This window comes from Macadamia integrifolia, chromosome 7, assembly GCF_013358625.1.
Source record: "Macadamia integrifolia cultivar HAES 741 chromosome 7, SCU_Mint_v3, whole genome shotgun sequence".
In the NCBI taxonomy this organism is placed as follows: Eukaryota; Viridiplantae; Streptophyta; class Magnoliopsida; order Proteales; family Proteaceae; genus Macadamia; species Macadamia integrifolia.
Window position 1 is genome coordinate 34,313,336 of NC_056563.1, and position 17,593 is coordinate 34,330,928.

Consider the following 17,593-nt stretch of genomic DNA (forward strand, 5'->3'; position numbering starts at 1 on the left):
GCTGGGAACGGTTATTTTTGGATTTGGATTCGGACAAAGCTTTGGCTAGGGAAGGCTATTTCTGGATTTGGATTCGGATAGAGCTTCAGCTAGGGAAGGCTATTTTTGGGCTTAGGATGAGGTGGCACTCCAATAGAGCTTCTGCTAGGGATAGGCTAGGGGAGGGCTAAGCTAAGGTGGCACTGTAGAGCTTCCGCTGGGAATGGCTATTTCTGGAAAGATTTCAGGGGTACTTGAGCAGAGCTTCAGCTAGGGTTGACTATTTTTGGGCTAAGATGAGGTGGCACTCCATTAAAGCTTCTGCTGGGGATAGGCTAGGGAAGGGCTAGGCTGAGGCGACACTTCGGCAGAGCTTTCATTGAGAATGGCTCTTTCTGGAAAGATTCCAGGGACACTCAAATAGGGCTTCTGCTAGGAATGACTATTTTTGGAAAGGATTGACCTAAAAGTGGACTAAAGATCTCCAAAGTCCCAAAGAACACTTTGAAGATCCGAACAAGATTTTGGATCTTGATGAAGATCACTCCGAAGACCCAAAGAAAATCAAGAGGGGGGAGGGGAGAGGGTTTCACTACTATGGAGTGAGGTGGGGTTTTGGTGTGTCAAATCCAAAGGAGGGGGTATTTATAGGTTTTTTCGGCCAATGGGAAAGAGGGAACATCTTTATCCAACGGACGAAAGGGGGTTTATTGCCTAAAGTGGGTAAAGAGGGCTTTTACCCAATGGGTAAAAGGGGGGTCTCGGACCAAAATGGGTGAAAGAGGGCTTTTATCTAATGGGTAAAAGGGGGTTTTTTGGGAGAGAGAATCCTTAGCAAAAAAGGGGTATTTTGGTCTTAAGTGGGTGAAGAGGGAAATTCTTCACCCATCGGGCCAAGGGAATATCAATTCTGGCAGTTGACGACAGTGTGCGAGATCAGGCCGAAGTGCACGAGGCATGGTCAGTATAGGAGGGTAGGCAATGTAGGCAATGTCATGGGTGTGCTATGTATGGCACGCGGGTAGTGGCATGTGGGTGTGAGCTGGGCACATAGGGAGGCATAAACTGGGTGCAAAGGGGGTACAGACACTGGGGCATTGGTGGGTAGTGGCTGGGCACAAATGGGGTGTGGATAGGGTGGCATAGGTGGGCAGAGGTTGGGTGGGCAGCATGGCACAGGTGGGCACAGGTTGGCCTATGCACGAGGGCTGGCCTGTGCGTGCACATGGTGTGCAGCAGTGGTGAGCACGAGGTGCAGCAGCGGTGCGCGAGGGTGTGCACGAGGGTGCTCGGGGGCACGGGCAGGGGTGTGCTGGGGCACGGGAAGGGGTGCATAGGGGAACGTACAGGGGGGTGCGGGGGCGTGCAGGCATGATAGGCAGGCTTGGCTAGGCTGGTGTGCACGACATACGCACAAAAATTATGATTTTCCAGAGAAGATTGTGGGAGATCTGACGATCTGATTTTGACATGCCATATATCATCGGAATCGTATTTTTTAGTACTATCCATCCGTATGATCATCTTGACTGGATTCCTTCACATATAAAAATTCAAAATTAGACCCTCTTCTCTCCCACGCAAGGTTTTCGACGTTTCTGTTAAGGGAATGTTTCTAGTAGATAGGAGATGAATTTCAGGGTATTTGGGTAGGTAGGGGATTTCCAGGAGTTTTACCAGTAGGCTTGCCAGTGTGCATGGCATACATATGAGAAAATGTAATCTTCCAGGAATGATCACAAGAGATCCGATGGTCCAATTTTGACGTGCCATATATCGTTAAAATCGTATTTCCAAGCACTATCTATCTGTATAGTCATCTTGACCAGATTCCTATGAATATAGAAAGTCAACATTGAACCCTCTTCTCTCCCGTGTTGGGGTTTCTAGGGTTTCGGGTAGGGGAATGGTTCCATCATCATCTCTATTGATCAGAAGCCAGAAGTCAAGTCTAAGATCCACATTTCATCATAGCCAGAGGAGGTTGACAAAATTGGGTGTCTACAAAATGCCCCTCTTTGGCCGAGGCCTGTGCCAACAGTCGAAGGGCAAATAAAAGAACGACCACATTTTGTCACCCAGAGCATAACTGTTGTCATCTTGCTCATTTATGATGGAGTTGAAAATGTAACAGGTAATATCTCTGAACTACCTTGAAGTTTAGGACTTACCTAAGCTATTAATTCGTAGGAAAGAAATTCGCTGCTCTTCCAATCCTGCAAAAGATGTCAGCATCCATTTTTTGGGTTTTCCTTAACTGGGCTTCACATGTGCCAGTTCAAGGAATGTGGTCTCCAGGCTGGATCTTTCGAGCCAATCTGGACTATCTGAGACCAAGGGTAACAAGAGAGGAATTCGTTGCTCTTCCAATCTTGCAACAAGTAAAAACATTTGATTCTTTCATTTTCCGTAGTTGGGCTTCACATGTGCTAGTTCAGGGAATTTTGGTCTTTAGGCTGGGTCTTTCGAACCAATCTGAACCATCTGGGACCGATGGTTACAAGAAAGGAATTTGCTGCTCTTCCAATCTTGCAATAGGTAAAAACATTTGATTCTTTGATTTTCCTTAGCGGGCCTTCACATGTGCTAGTTCAGGGATTTGGTCTATGAGATCGGGTCACTTGGAGCCGATACAAAGAATTGGGCCACCTAGGACCGGATAAATCCAATTGGGCCACCTGGGACTGAGTAAATGCAATTGGGCCACCAAATGGCCAGGTCACTAAAATTGGGCCACCTGGGGTAGGTCAATGAAATCGTTTCTCTTCTTGATTTTCCCTTCATTCTTGATTTTTGGTTCTTTGATTTGGAATCTTGCTCTTTGCTTTTGATTTGGAATCTTTTGATTTGAACTTTGAATTTTTTTTTTTTTTTTTAGGGAAACAAATTTTTTTTCCTATAAAATGGTCCCCTTCCTTGTCCATTCCTCATTCTAACTTTTCTGAGTGAAGTGAGTGAGTTTTGGGTTTCTGGAGCCTTCAGGTTTTTCTTGAAGTTCTTGAAGATCTTCATCTTGTTCTTAAGGGAGGAGTCATTTGGAGAATTTGGCATTCTTGTGGGCTTTTATGCAAATTGGGAAACTTTCTAGGGCTTCTTACAATTTCTGAAAATATGATTGAAAGGAGAAAGAGAAAGACTCTTGGAGAAATCCAACTGGAGAGTTGCAGCAATTCTTCCTGCAGGGATGAGGGCTTGGTCAATTAATACTCCGAGCAGACTCTTCACAATAGTCAGAACCACATCTGCAACTCTGTATGGGGTTGTTGGGTAAGTCTTTATATTTTATTCATTATTTTGATCATCTTTTAATTTTTTTTTGTTTTTTTTTATAATTATCTTTTATGATGTTTTTGCTTTTTGTTGTTTTTTCTTTTTATACATTCTTTATTTCCATTAGCATGAGGGGAGGGAACCACCTACCTTGGCCTTGAATGGCCATCTGAACATGGTTCAGTCATGGCATAGGATGCTTCCTCGTAGAGTAAAGTAGATAGTTGATGCATCATACTTGTGCCGGCTAGCTCTGGTAGAGACCCGAAAGTTCAATCCGGCACTAGTGGGGGTCCTGATGGAATGGTGGTGGCCGAGTACTCATTCTTTTCATCTCCCTATTGGTGAGATCACCATCACGCCCCTGTGCTTCTATGCCTTGACAGGCATTCCATTTGGGGGTAGACCCATGACCCTACCTGGGATTTTGACTGTCAGGGAGTTCGCAGACTTGACAGGAATTACCATTGCGGCTGGCCAGACACACATCCGTCTAGGTGTGATTAGTGCCCGATGGTGGAAGTCGGCCTAGGGATGAACCCAGGCAACATGTCACAGGTGGCCCGTTCTTTCTTGTTGTTTGTTGTGGGTCTGTGCCTTTTCAGTGACTTCTGAGGGGGAGTAGGCATCCGCCTTGTGTTCTTCCTCTGAGATCTTCATATGGTAGATTCTTAGGACTAGGATGGGGTTGCCTATGCATATCTCCTGTGGACCCTAGACTTGCTGTCATATGGAGGCCGAGGTCTCAAGGGAGCGGGCCTCATACTCCAGGTAATTTTCCTCCTTGTACCCATTTCCTTTCATTCACTTGGGTTGCACTTTCTTACTTTAATCTCTTGAAACAACCTTGTTGCTTCGAGCACTTGGGGACTCTAGCCCCTAGACTGAGGGACCCTTAGGCATTCTTCTTCCCTATAGCCACGAGGTGGGGAGATATCAGGTGATCAAGGCTCGATGCCATCCTCCTGGGACCATCGCTTGTTCTCTTTTGAACGATCTCACTGAGGTATACCATGTTTGACACTGAAATTCCTTTTATCTTGTACTGTACTTATTTTTCCTTGGATTTGCAGGTTACTTGGAGACCATTCCATCACCTTGTATTTCTCAATTCTGAAGGAGTTGCATTGGCTATGCATTTATCAGAGAGCCGAGTCCTTTTTTGAGGTATTTGGGGCCACGTCTAGTAATTAGGAGAGAGAGTAGTACCCCAGTGGTTGGATATCAAGCCATGCCCCTCTCCTGGTCTTCATCCATCCACTATTCATTGCCTAGAGATCATCCCAACATACGAGATTGAGCATTTGGCTGACAGAGTATGGGATGACTCATTTCTTGACCAGGATAGGGACTACAGAGCCTTCCTGGAGGAGGAAACAGTATGCACCCCTCTTGATCCTAATGTTCCAGTGGTATGTTACCCTTCCTTGAGTATTTCCTTCAAATTCTTTCTTATTTTGGTCTTGACTGACATTCTTTCAGGGGAGAGTGCAACGTGTAGATCCTTCTACTGTTCGGTCTCATGCCAGTGCTGTTGATTCTTCACAAGCAAAACCCTCTACCAGTGCAGGTGGATCTCTTAGAGTTGCTAGCATCCCCTTCCATGGCTTCCTTGCTTAGAACTACCCCAACGTAGCCAACCCTAGTCTCCCTCATCTTCTAGAGCAGACAACAAATGTAAACGCTTCCCTTAGGCTGCCCATTCCTTATGATTATGTGAGTATCTGATCATCCTTCTATTAACTCTTTAATTCCTCTGGCTGATATGCTCTTTCTCAAGTGTCCCTAGAGATCTATTCTGAGATTAGGAGGATGCATTATGGCCTGTGTGAGGTGATAGTTGCCAAGGTATTTCATACTTTCCCTTTTTTCTTTCTGCCCTTCTTCTTTCATTATTCTTCTTCTTGATCCTTTCCTATATTCCTTAGGATGGGAAGATTGCTGCCTTAGAGAACCAAGTTAGTTCCAATGATCGGGAGATTACGCAACAGGATGTGCTAATTCAGGACATGACCCAAAGGCTGGAGCAAGCTGGCATCCACGGGTTCCCCAGTGCTCCATGAGGATGATTCAGAGTATGGTTCAGATGATGACTTTTGACCCATAGGAATTTGTTCTTGTAGTTCTTGCAAACACAAACACATGCATATTTTCCTTTTTCTTTTTCCCTCCCCTTGTTTGTTCACTTTAGCATCTTATGAATGAAAACCTATCTTTGTTTTTTCCCTCCCCTTGTTTGTTCATGTTTTCCTTTTTCTTTTTTGTTTTTGTTTGTGTGCAATGTTTAGGCATAATCAATTCCATAACTCAAGTCATAGTTAGAATAATTGGGGATAACACAAAAACCCAAATACTTCCTCATTCTATTATCGAGTGAATTACATGAAAAGGAGAACAATTTTCCTACCACAGATAAGATAGGTGAGTAACCAGGTGGGGAGACAATTCTTGTGGTGGATGAAAGTTCACTAACTCTTCTGGGTCAATCACTTCGAGCATTTTGTCAGCTAATGTACGTAGGAAAATAAAAGGATGTGTGAGTCAATCCCATCATTCTGACATAATTGTAGCTAGGGGTCTTCATCAGAAAATCTTCTTGTGGCCTCCCTGGGCACCTCCATATGATATCTTGGACAGTCCTTTCCTATAGGTACTTCTGCTAATCAGTGATAAGGTCAAATTTCAGAACTTCCCTCTTATCCTGGTAGCAAAGAGCTCTGAGTGGGCCTCCTTTTAATAGTTTGGTTAACTTCAGTTTCTCAAGGAGCCAAATCTGGAAGATAGTAGGACTCCCTTGATAATAATCCAGTCCAAATCTATGGCCATGGCTCATGTCATCAAATCCCTTGAGTGTTTCTACAAGAACCGTAGGGATGATGTCATCTCCCTTCTTTGACTGTTTTACTAGCTCAATCAGAACGGACGGTGCACCACATCCGAGAGTGCAAAGAACATAGCTAGCTATCATGCAAAGTAAATAAGCATCCTGTGATCTCTGTTGATGGATTCCTCCCATTGGTAGATATTGGATGAAGATTTGGGCCACTTTCAGAATGTCAATCTTCTCGTACCTGACAAATTGCTTTACTTCCTCTTCCTTCCATCCGAAGAAGTCCTGAATTTCTTCTAAACCATCTTTCTTCAAAGATGGTTGGACCAACCTACCTTTGGGTGGAGATAACATACAAACCTGAAATTCTTCGAGAGTTGGGCAGATCTCCACTAATCCAAACCAAAATACATGTAGGTCAGCATCCTAGTGTTGAGGCACCTGCCGAAGTAACTGATAATGCAACTTCACACATCTAATCCGGTTGAGAAATGACACATTTATGGATTCCAGCAATCCTAGTGCCCTCATGTTCATGTTTAAGGTCCATTTCCTCAATGTTTCATCCAACAAACTCATGACTTTTCCTGAAACCATCACAAACAAAAGAGATATGATGATTTATCAAAGAATTACTCATTAGCTAATGATTGAAACAAGCCTTTACCACTGTTGCATCAAGCTCTCTTTTTTTTTTACTGATCAAGAGTGGGAAATAAACTAGCCTTGATAAACTAGTGCTGGGTGGCAATTTTCTTTTGGAGGATAGAATCCTGGATAAGAGTTGACGGGCCATAGGTGAATGACAGATACCTAATAGCCTTTCATGCCAAATGGTAATTCTTGGGGGATACAAACTATGATGATCTTTTAAGATACTTTGGTTATTAATCGGGGAATCAATTTACTGCCTTTAGAGTGTTGAGACTGCACTTGCACATGTCAAGTTGCCTACATATCTCTTGAAAGGAATCAGGTCTGACGTACTTCAAGCTATTCACCCTTTTAGACATAATATTTCTTGAGTTGATCCATGTTGACTAGTCCCGGTACTTCTTTGTCGTTGTGGTCTATGAGTTTCACAGTTTTGCCTAGTAAAATCTCTTTGACAGTGAATGGGCCACTCCAGTTGGGCCTGAATTTCCCTCTTGGGTCATGAATCAGGGCTCTTTGCTCTCAAAGAATAAGTTTGCCCTCTTCTATGTGACGGGGCTTCACATTCTTATTGAAGGCCCGGGCCATTCTCAATTGATATTTTTTCAGATTATCCATGGCTTTCATGCACCTTTCATCGAGAAAATTGAGCTCATCATTTCTAGCCTTCACCCACTTGCCTTTAGGTAGTTGACTGTCAAGGAGTACCCTTAGGGATGGTACCAAGATTTCCACGGGTAAAATCGCCTCAACCCCATATACCAAAGAGAAAGGTGTTGCCCCTATCAAGGATGGTACAGAAGTCCAGTATGCCTATAAAGCAAGGGGTAACTTATCAGCCCAATCCTTGTATATTTCCACCATTTTCTGTAGGATGACTTTGATGTTCTTGTTGGCTACTTCCACTATCCCATTGGTCTGCGGCCTGTAAGTGGTAAAGCGATGTCTTATGATAATGAACTTTGTGCAGATTTTATCGGTCTTGCCCCAGAAATGGGATCCCTGATCTAATATCAATTCTTGAGCTACTCCATACCATGCAATGATATTTTCTTGGATGAATTTGGCTACCTTAGCAAACGTGAGAACTGTATAGGACTGAGCTTCTACCCACTTGGTGCAATAATTAATGGCTACCAAGATGAACTCGTGGCCATTAGATTCTTTGGGGTTGACCTTTCTAATGATATCAATGCCCCAAGTGGAGAATGGCCAAGGTGAACTGAGCGAATACAACTCTATTACGAGATATGTATGATGTTAGCAAATATCTGGAACTTGTGGCATTTTTTGACAAAGTCCACACAATCTGCTTCCATTGTGTTCTAGTAATATCCCAGCCTGAGGATCTTCTTAGATAACATCTTGGCATTCATGTGGGATCCACAAAGACCTTGATGAATTTCCTCCATGATGGTGGTAGCTTGCTCCTCGTCCACACACAACAACTGTATTCCATCATAGGACCTCTTGTATAACAGATCCTCTTAAAGAATAAACTGGGTTGTATATCTTCTCAGAAATTTCTTTTCTCTGTCAGTTGCTTCAATTGGGTATTTCCTTTCCCTGATGAAGTTCACTATATGAGCAAACCAAGACCAGCCATCCACAGTGGGAGAATTCACCAAATTCTGATAAATGGGCCTGCTTCTTTGTTCCACCGAGAATGGTCAAACCCTCGCCATAAGGTCGCATTCTACCATGGAAGCCAAGGTTGCAAGGGCATTAGAAAACCTATTGTTATCTCTCTGGAAGTATTCGAATGAGATCTTCTCAAAGTATCCAATCACCTCTTCCAGATGTTCGTGATACGACTTCAGCTTTTCATCTCTAGATTTCCACTTTCCCTATGTCTGGCAAATGACGATGGATGAATCACCTTAAACCTTGATCCTTTTCACACCATTAGTCAAACAAGTTTCGAGCCCCAAAGCACAAGCTTCATATTTAGCAATATTGTTGGTATAGGGGAAATCGAGGCGAAATGATGAAGGCAAATAAAGGTTGTCAGGAGTGACAAGCAATATTCCCACACAACATCCCTTCTGATTGGCTGCTCCATCAAAGAATATCTACCATTCATTAACTACATCTCTTCCTCTAATGCGGCAAATCCTTCATCGGGAAAGGCATCATCCAAGGATCTTCCATCTTCTATGGGGTGGGCAGCCAAACGATAGGCTATAGCCTACCCTTTGATAGATTTCTGAGTAACATAGGTGATGTCGAACTCTGATAGTAAAAGAAACCAACGGGCCATCCTTCCTATTAAGGATGGTTTCTCGAAGAGGTATTTGATAGGATCCATTCTTAAGATCAAGTGCACCGGATAAGAAACCATGTAATGTCACAATCTTTTCGTTGCTCAAATCAATACAGCACAAGTTCTTTCCAAAGATGTGTACCGCATCTCATACTCTAGGAACTTCTTATTGAGGTAGTATATGGCATGCTCTGCCCCTTCTTTTAACTCCTTCTGTGCTAGCAAAGAGCCCATGGAATATTCTCCCATAGATAGATACAGCAGAAGTGGTTCTCCTTCCACCGGCGGTGTCAATACTGGTAGGTTCATGAGGTATCCCTTGATTTTGTCAAAAGCTTGTTGGCACTGGTCATTTCATTCAGTGGGCTGATCCTTCTTTAGCAGATTGAAAATTGGTTCACAGATTGTAGTCAACTAAGCTATAAATCTACTAATATATTGGAGGTGACTCAGAAATCCTCATATTTGCTTCTCAGTCGGAGGTGTGGGCATTTCCTGAATGGCCTTGATCTTGATAGGGTTGACTTCAATGTCTCTTTCAGTCACCAAGAAGCCTAATAACTTTCCTGGTGTTGCCCCAAATACACACTTTTGAGGGTTCAACTTCATCTGATACTTCTTGATTCTTTCGAAGAATCGCCTTAGTGCGGGAATATGCCCCTATCGATCTTTTGACTTTACTATTATGTCATCCACATAGACTTTCACATTTTTATTCATCATGTCATGCAGTATGGCTGTAGCTACTCTTTGATAGGTTGCCCCAGCATTCTTCAGTCTGAAAGGCATCACCTTATAACAATAGATTCCCCATGGAGTGGTGAAGGCTGTCTTCGCACGATCTTCTGGGTGCATTCTTATTTGGTTGTATCCCGAGAATCCATCCGTAAATGATAACAAAGCATGCCCCGCCGTATTATCCACCAATACATCAATGTGAGGTAATGGGAAGTCATCTTTAGGGCTAACTTTGTTAAAATTTGTACAATGTTGGCCAACCATTGGAGATACTTCACCACTTGTAAAAACCATGCATTCCATTGCTTCACAACTTCTTCTCTGATCTTCTCACTCCATTCTGGCCGCATTCTTTGGAGCTTCTATGTTACCGGCTTTGCCCTAGGGTAAGTCAACAATCGATGTTGTATGATTTTGGGGTCGATACCAAGCATATCCTCATAAGACCAAGCAAAGACCTTGGCGAATTCCTTAGAAGGCTAATCATTTGTTCCGCTTCTTTGTCATTAAGGGTACTGCCAATTTTTACCTCTCGAAGGCATTGGTTGGTTCCTAGATTAATAACCCGAGTATCCTCATGGATGGGTTGGGCTTTCTTTGGTTTGCATTTTTTTTTATTAATTCTTGATATTTATTAAGATCATCATCAGAAAAAGGAGGCAAGTCATACTCAGAATGAGAAATTTCATTCATGAAAGGAGTGACAAACTTGACATACAAGGACTCTAGACTCTCCTCAAGAGGGGAGGTCGACACACGATCATAAACAACAGACTTGACTACAAACTCGATCATTGGCTTGATGCTTTTGCCAGGGGTATTCAAGTTGGTTGACTCAATAGCATGAGCAAAATTGAAGTTTTCTCCAATGCTTGTCTAGTTCAAGAGCGGTTCAGTGGCTTATTGGATGAGGAGGTGTGGCAAAGGGCCTTCTTCTCCTTCTGAAAAAGTTGCTACTATTTCTTCAATGGCGCAATGGTCGATAGGTGCTTGCTTCTTCTTGAATTCCAGCTAGTCAATCTCATGCTCTTGGAAGCCGAACTTCCTGAGGGGTGAAGATTGGTGGAGACTACTCAATCCTTTTTCTATGAAGTCCATCTTTTTCAGCCTGTTAAGGGATGCCATTCTGGTACCCTAATCACACCTTTGACCACCTTCACGAGCCTTCCTGTTGTGGTTGGTTCGGGCATAGTACGTACAAACCATCATTCTTTCTGCCCTTCTTTGCTTTGCATATACACTTCTTCCTCTTAAATGACGAGGCTTGAGGTCATGCAACTCTTGGGCTCTTGGTTCTTGTAAGAGGGAGCAAATGTGAATTTTCAAATCTGTGGGAAGCTGTATACTCCAGGTGAGCCTTATCTTCTTTCTCCATTCTCTTTTCAGGAGGACTCGAGGACTTGGCAATTCCTTAGATCGGATTAGTGTCGAGGTGTCACTAGAGGAGAACACATCTTCAATCAATGCAATTTCCACTATCCCAGTAATGCAACTAACTTGATCACTTTCATTGAGTAATATTTTCTATTGTTCCACTTCATGAGTCACCTAGTCGAACCCGTCTTGGAAAAACACTTCAAACCCTGGTTGCATCTTTGCGGTTGTTTCATCAAACCATGGCTCCATATTTCCATAGAAATGGAAATCCTCTCCTTCTTTTACAAAATACCCATTGAGAGTGGGGTAATAAGAGACAAAGATCTTCCTAGTCATCCTTAACACCTTTTGGCCTTTGGTGGTCCGAGGAGTGCACCCGAGACCATTCTTTCCTTTGTTCACTACCAAACTAGGCTGCTTTGGAACTCCTTGATGATATTTCTCTAGCCCCATACCAGAAAAATATTGCATATTCTTCATCATCTAGTTTACTGGCAGACTCCAGACGGCCTCATAGTTAGCTGGGATTTACTTCTTTGGAGCTTTTTTGGCAATGGCTGCACAAGTTGTGTCTAATTCAAAACCACTTAGTTGAACTTTTTGGTCTTGTTCTACCCCATTTTCAATATTGGCTAAAGGTATTAACCACTTTGGGATCTCCGGTTACTGTGACCACCTTTCCTTCATGAATAAACTTCATTTTCTGATGGAGAATACTCTTTGCCGATCTCAATGGTAGCACATTCAAAGCGGACCCGTTGTCAACAAGAACTTGGGGAACCACTTTGTTAAGACATTCTACCATGATGTGGAGAGATCGATTGTGCTGGACTCCTTTGGGAAGCTCTGAATCTGAGAACATCAATAATTGCACCGTATATGTTGCCCCTACTATATGTGCAAGATGTGTTGGATTTATTTCAATCGGCACCTGCACGTTAGTGAGAGACTTCAAGACTGCTTCACGATGTGTGGGGGATGCCATCAACAATCCCCAAATTGAGATATTAGCTTGGGACTTCTTGAGTTGAGCTAAGACTTTGGTTCTCTGGCTCTTTTTTCAAGCTGCTGGCTTCTACCTCATTAGCCCTTGGTTGTTCTACTACTAAGGCATTGCCTTTATAGTCTTATCCACTTCGAGTTTCCATCACATTGACAGGTTTCTTTACAATAATCTCTATGGGATAACAATCTTCATCATCACTATTGATTAAGGTGATTATCCCTACCATGGTGTCATCCTCTTCTTTTGATTCTCCCTCCCTGCTTGGGGTGGGAAGTCGAGGTCCTCCATAAATATCCACAGCTCTGGCTCGTAGCTTTTTAACTGCATTAGAAAGCTGTTGGAATACGGTGTCTACTGCTTTTGAGAATGTGTCATCTGGCCTTATTTCCTCCAGATCATCCAACTACTTATGGTAGTAACAATCACCGACAATTACTTCACCCAGCATGTTATCAATTTCCTCCACTCTTTCCTGCATTTTTAATGTAATGGAGTACACTTCACACAGCTTTTCTTCTATTTCTAATATAGATCCTGGCTCATCCAGATAAACCTGCATCGGCTCTCCAGATCCTTCATCTCTTTCTGAATCTGACGTAAAATCATCTCCTCCCATATATAGGGAAGGGTAAATGCCACCTATTGGTTCAGCTATCAAATAATCACCACCAATGGCATAGACTGAGAAACATGTCAGATGTTCTGGTGAGTAGTATTCTAACTTATCATCATAGTCATTGTACCAAGACCCTTGGTAGTCATCCTAATCTGGATACCCATCATCTTCTTAGGAATAAGATTCATCTCCATCATTATCATCCTCGTCCTCATCGTCGTCCTCATTATGCTCTTCTTCACTGATTTCCCCCTTACTTGATTCTTCATCAGATTCTTTTCGACCATCAAATTCTCCGGCATCCAAATGCTCATAGTATTCAGAGCGTATGGACAGGAAGATTTCCATAGGGCTGGTCTTGACATCACTGGCCTAAAGTTGGACCAATCCTAACTCATCATCCTCTGTGTCACTCCCTATGTGGATTAGGGAAGTGTATTCTTTGATCTGCTCACCTATGGCCAATGCGGTTACTGCTCTGAGAAGATCAACTGCAACCTCTTCAATTACTTTTGAATTATCTTCTAAAGATACAGCGGGCTAAATTAGGGTAGTGGGATCACTTTCCTGGTCTTCTCCTAAAGCATTCACTAATCCTGTTGATGAGGTCATCTTTGGAGAATCTGGTAGTGCAATCATATCCTTTTAATCATACCCATCCATCCATCCTTCTTTTGGGTTATACACCAAACCTCAAGAATGGGATTGGTATGAGGGTGATGAGGGATATGAAGCGGGATAGTATGAAGATGATGCAATATGAGAAGTGGGATATGAATATTAGGGGTGATAGGTGAGGAGATTCCTTCGTTTTGATGGTGGGGGGAAGGTTGATGATATGGCGAAGGCTGATAATATGGTGAAGGTGGAAGGTAAGGTGGATTCTTCGGTTGATGAGGAAGGATGAACGGTGGGAGTCTGATCTTCTGATTCTTCTTCTGATGACTCTCTTCCTTTGGGAGTCCTTATGATTCCAGCACTTTGATTCATGATTTTCCTGTAAGCATGGGCATTAATGTGGTTCTTCTGAGCTCTAGGTATAATGAGTTGAGTGGGATCACTCTCTATGGTTTCTTCATCCAGATTGTTCACATGATCAGGGAGTGGATTGGTATTGACATTGGGAGGCTACTTCACCTTGACCTCAATGGTTCCGTTGTCTACCAAGTCTTGGATTGCATGTTGCAGACTTATGCATTTTTCAGTGGTGTGCCCTTTCTGAGAGTGGTAAGCACAATATTCATGATCCCTATACCAAGCTAGAGGAGGTTGCTGATCACTCTCAGAGCCACTATCCCTAGCAATCCTTATTTTTTTAACTTCTCATACACTACTGTCACGGGCATTCCCAAATCAAAAAATTGCCTTCTTGGACGAGGGGCTTTCTGAGAGGGTGCATCTGCTTGTATTACAAATGGCTGTGAAGAGATGACTAGTGAGACAGACTGCTAAACTGCACTCACCATATTAGTTTCTGGACCCTTTCCACATCTGACTCTGGTGTTCTTCCCTACATCTTGGGAAGATACTTGATACTGAGCTTCCCTTAGGATTCTATTTTTCACATGTGTACCAGTGGCTATTAGGGCATCAAAAGTTTGTAAATGTTGATAGTAGAGGACATCATAATAAGGTTTTGACAAGTTCTCTATCAACATCTCTACTTGCTCTGCTTCTGAAGGCTGATCTACCATCTTGGCGGCCCTATCCCTAAACCTCATCAAGAAGGCAGTGAATCCTTCTCTAGGCTGCTGTCTCAATGTCTCAAGCTCCCGATGTTTCACATCCACCTTAGTATTGTATGAGTACTGCTTGGTGAAGGCTTTCACCACTGTTGTCCAATTCTAAGTTTAGGATGACTCCAACTGGGTGAGCCACCTCAGTGCTGGTCCTAATAGGGTTAACATGAAGGCCTACCCCATTTGGTTGTCTGCAAGTTACCATGACTTGGCGATGCTGAGAAAATCTTTGAGGTGAGCCTTGGGATCTCCTGAACCATCAAACCTTTCAATCTGCCATTTGAATTTTTTTGGAATTCTCACCCCGGAGAAGAAACTCATTTCATTTGACTCTACTGTTTGGCTTTCCAAACTTTTCCCTGATCGAGGCATATTTTCCTATTTCTCTAACTGCTCCCTGAATTTCCTTTCTCTCTCCATTTTGGGGGGTCCATTAGGACGTGTGCTACAAATTTCTCTTCTTCATCTTTGATCACTACCCTAGGAGGAGGGACCCTGGAATAGGCCCCTCGTTGACCATGTGGACGGGTAGGTGAAGATCCTCTTTGACCAATTGGTCTGACATGCTCTGGTTCTCCTAAGTCAACTTGGAAAGAGTTCCCACGATAACCTGTAGCTCTATTCTGTTCCACATCTCCCGTAGCTAGTGGTGGCTCAGTTCTTGGAGGATTCTGAAGTGCATGCAAGATCTTAGCTATTCCTTTCTTGATTTCAGCCATTTCTATTTGCAAGGTCTCCACGGGATGGACCCAGGCCTGTTCGGGTGATTCAGAGTTATGTGGACCCATACTAACTGAGCTGTAATCACTTGGTAGTAGACAATATCAGAGAGATGACGGAGGTGACATTGGACTTAGGCGAGTCAATCGATTATCATGACATATCCAAAGGGACCACGGAGAATACTTGAGGTGTGGAACTGTGCCTGAACCAAAATTGGTTTATTTTAGGATTCTTGAATTCCCAACCCCTTGTTCACACATTCACGAAATTAACAACTAATGATCCATTCATGGTTAGTCCGCTTAATGATAGGGAGTGGATAGGGATTGATGTCCCTAGTCCACTCAATGCTATAAGCAGGAGATTCATACAAATGGCTTATCGAGAATATTCCCTTAAAACATTCCCTGTAATAAAGTCATGCTTTCCTTGCTCTTTTTCCCACTAGATGTCCTTCCTCTTGATTCTCTCGGGACATCTTGAGACTTTACGTGACTGTGACAGGATTGCCCCTGAGTCACTTATCTGGACATTTTTCTCAAGGAGGAGGGACACCTTTTATCCGAAACCCACTTATGGAAGAAATTCTTTATGACAGGAATATAATGTAGGAACATTCCTTTTCAAGACCGCAAACAAATTCTACAGTTAGCTTGTGGCGCTCCTAGCTTCTTCATCTATTTCCTATATGATGCAAGCATGTGGTGGATGCAATCGGACCAACAAGGCTTCCTTGACAAGATCTATATGTGCAAAGTACATGATCCTTTTGATACACCCATAGGTACGAGATCAAGGGGTGACTTCCTTAGCCATTACTCGTGACTACACACGAGGTTAAGCAATTGGCCATGGGGTGGTGGAACCGTGAGTGATTGTGTGCCAAAGTGTAATGTAGGGTAACCATCATTTCGATCTTAGAATGTCGTAAAGTGCATGGACGTCCCCGAGGGTGCTGGCACAATTATGGACATCCTCACCATTTGATGACACAATCGATCTTAGAATGTCATAAAGTGCATGGACCTCCCTAAGGGTGCTAGCACAATTACAACATCCTCGTCATTTTACGATACCTTCCATTCTTGTACAAGAAGCAACTATCATTTGCTCTCAGAGTACTTAGTATGTAATGCTCTAACCTCCTCGAGGGTGTGGGCATGATAGGGAGTACCCTTGCCAAATGATTTCACTTCGAGCATAATGCATGATGCAATTAGCGAATACAATTACAAACATGGGGTTATCCAAACACATTCTCAAACAAATGTGGTGGAAAATGTTCTTACATTTAATGGTAGCATCTAGTGTAGGAAGCTTGACATTCTTCTGCAGTGGAGTTGCCACTGTGAGGGTAGTGGCCAAAAATGAGAGATCTCTCTTCCCCTTTGGGGGGGAAAGGACTGGCATCCTGTCCTCTCTCCTCTCTTTCTCTTTTAGGAGGGAGAGGTGTGTCATGTGTGCTTTGCTTGCAGGCCCTGCACCACCATATCACCGCTCAAAGATAGGTGGAGGCCGTCATTTGAGAAGGGGATTTGATGATGGTCCAATACGAGGATCGGGATCATGCAAATGGGGGTTTGGAGTTGCCACCTAGGATTATGGGCCTAGGACCCAAGGGTGGGCCCAATTCTAGAAAAAAGGGCCCAAAAATTAGTTTGTTCCAGAGATTTGTAAGTGTCAGGTTGTAGAATTGGGAAGGTGTTAGGCACCCAATTTACTTGGTTCAACCGGTCTTCCTACTAGATGCTTAAGAGCGAACATTTTCCATGATTATTCCTATTCTACTTGTATGGCTGAGTTATCACACATATATACATTGACTGAATTTAAATAACTATATATACTAAAAATGTAATCTATATAAGGTCTACATTATGACGATTTGGTTGAGAAAATATACTTGATCTTAACCATTGTTTTGGGTCAAGAGGGGTGGGTCCTTGATTAGTACTGGCTCGGACTGTCTTTTGGATTCTCCTGGCTCAGGGGAAGATGGTCTTGACCTCCAACTTCCTTTCTTGAGAGATGTTGATTGTGATGGTATGTGGACAGAGTTCTAGCTTGGAACGATTATTTTTGGATTTGGATTCGGACAGAGCTTTGGTTAGGGAAGGCTATTTCTAAATTTTGATACGAACAGAGCTTCGGCTAGGGAAGGCTATTTCTGGGCTTAGGATGAGGTGGCACCCTGGAAGAGCTTCCACTGGGGATAGGCTAGGGGTGGGCTAGGCTGAGGTGGCACTTCAGCAAAGCTTCCACTGGGAATGGCTATTTCTGAAGAGATTCCAAGGGCACTCTGGCAGAGCTTCGACTAGGGTTGGCTATTTTAGGGCTTAGGATGAGGTGGCACTCTGACAGAGCTTCTGCTAGGGATAGGCTAGGGGAGGGCTAGGCC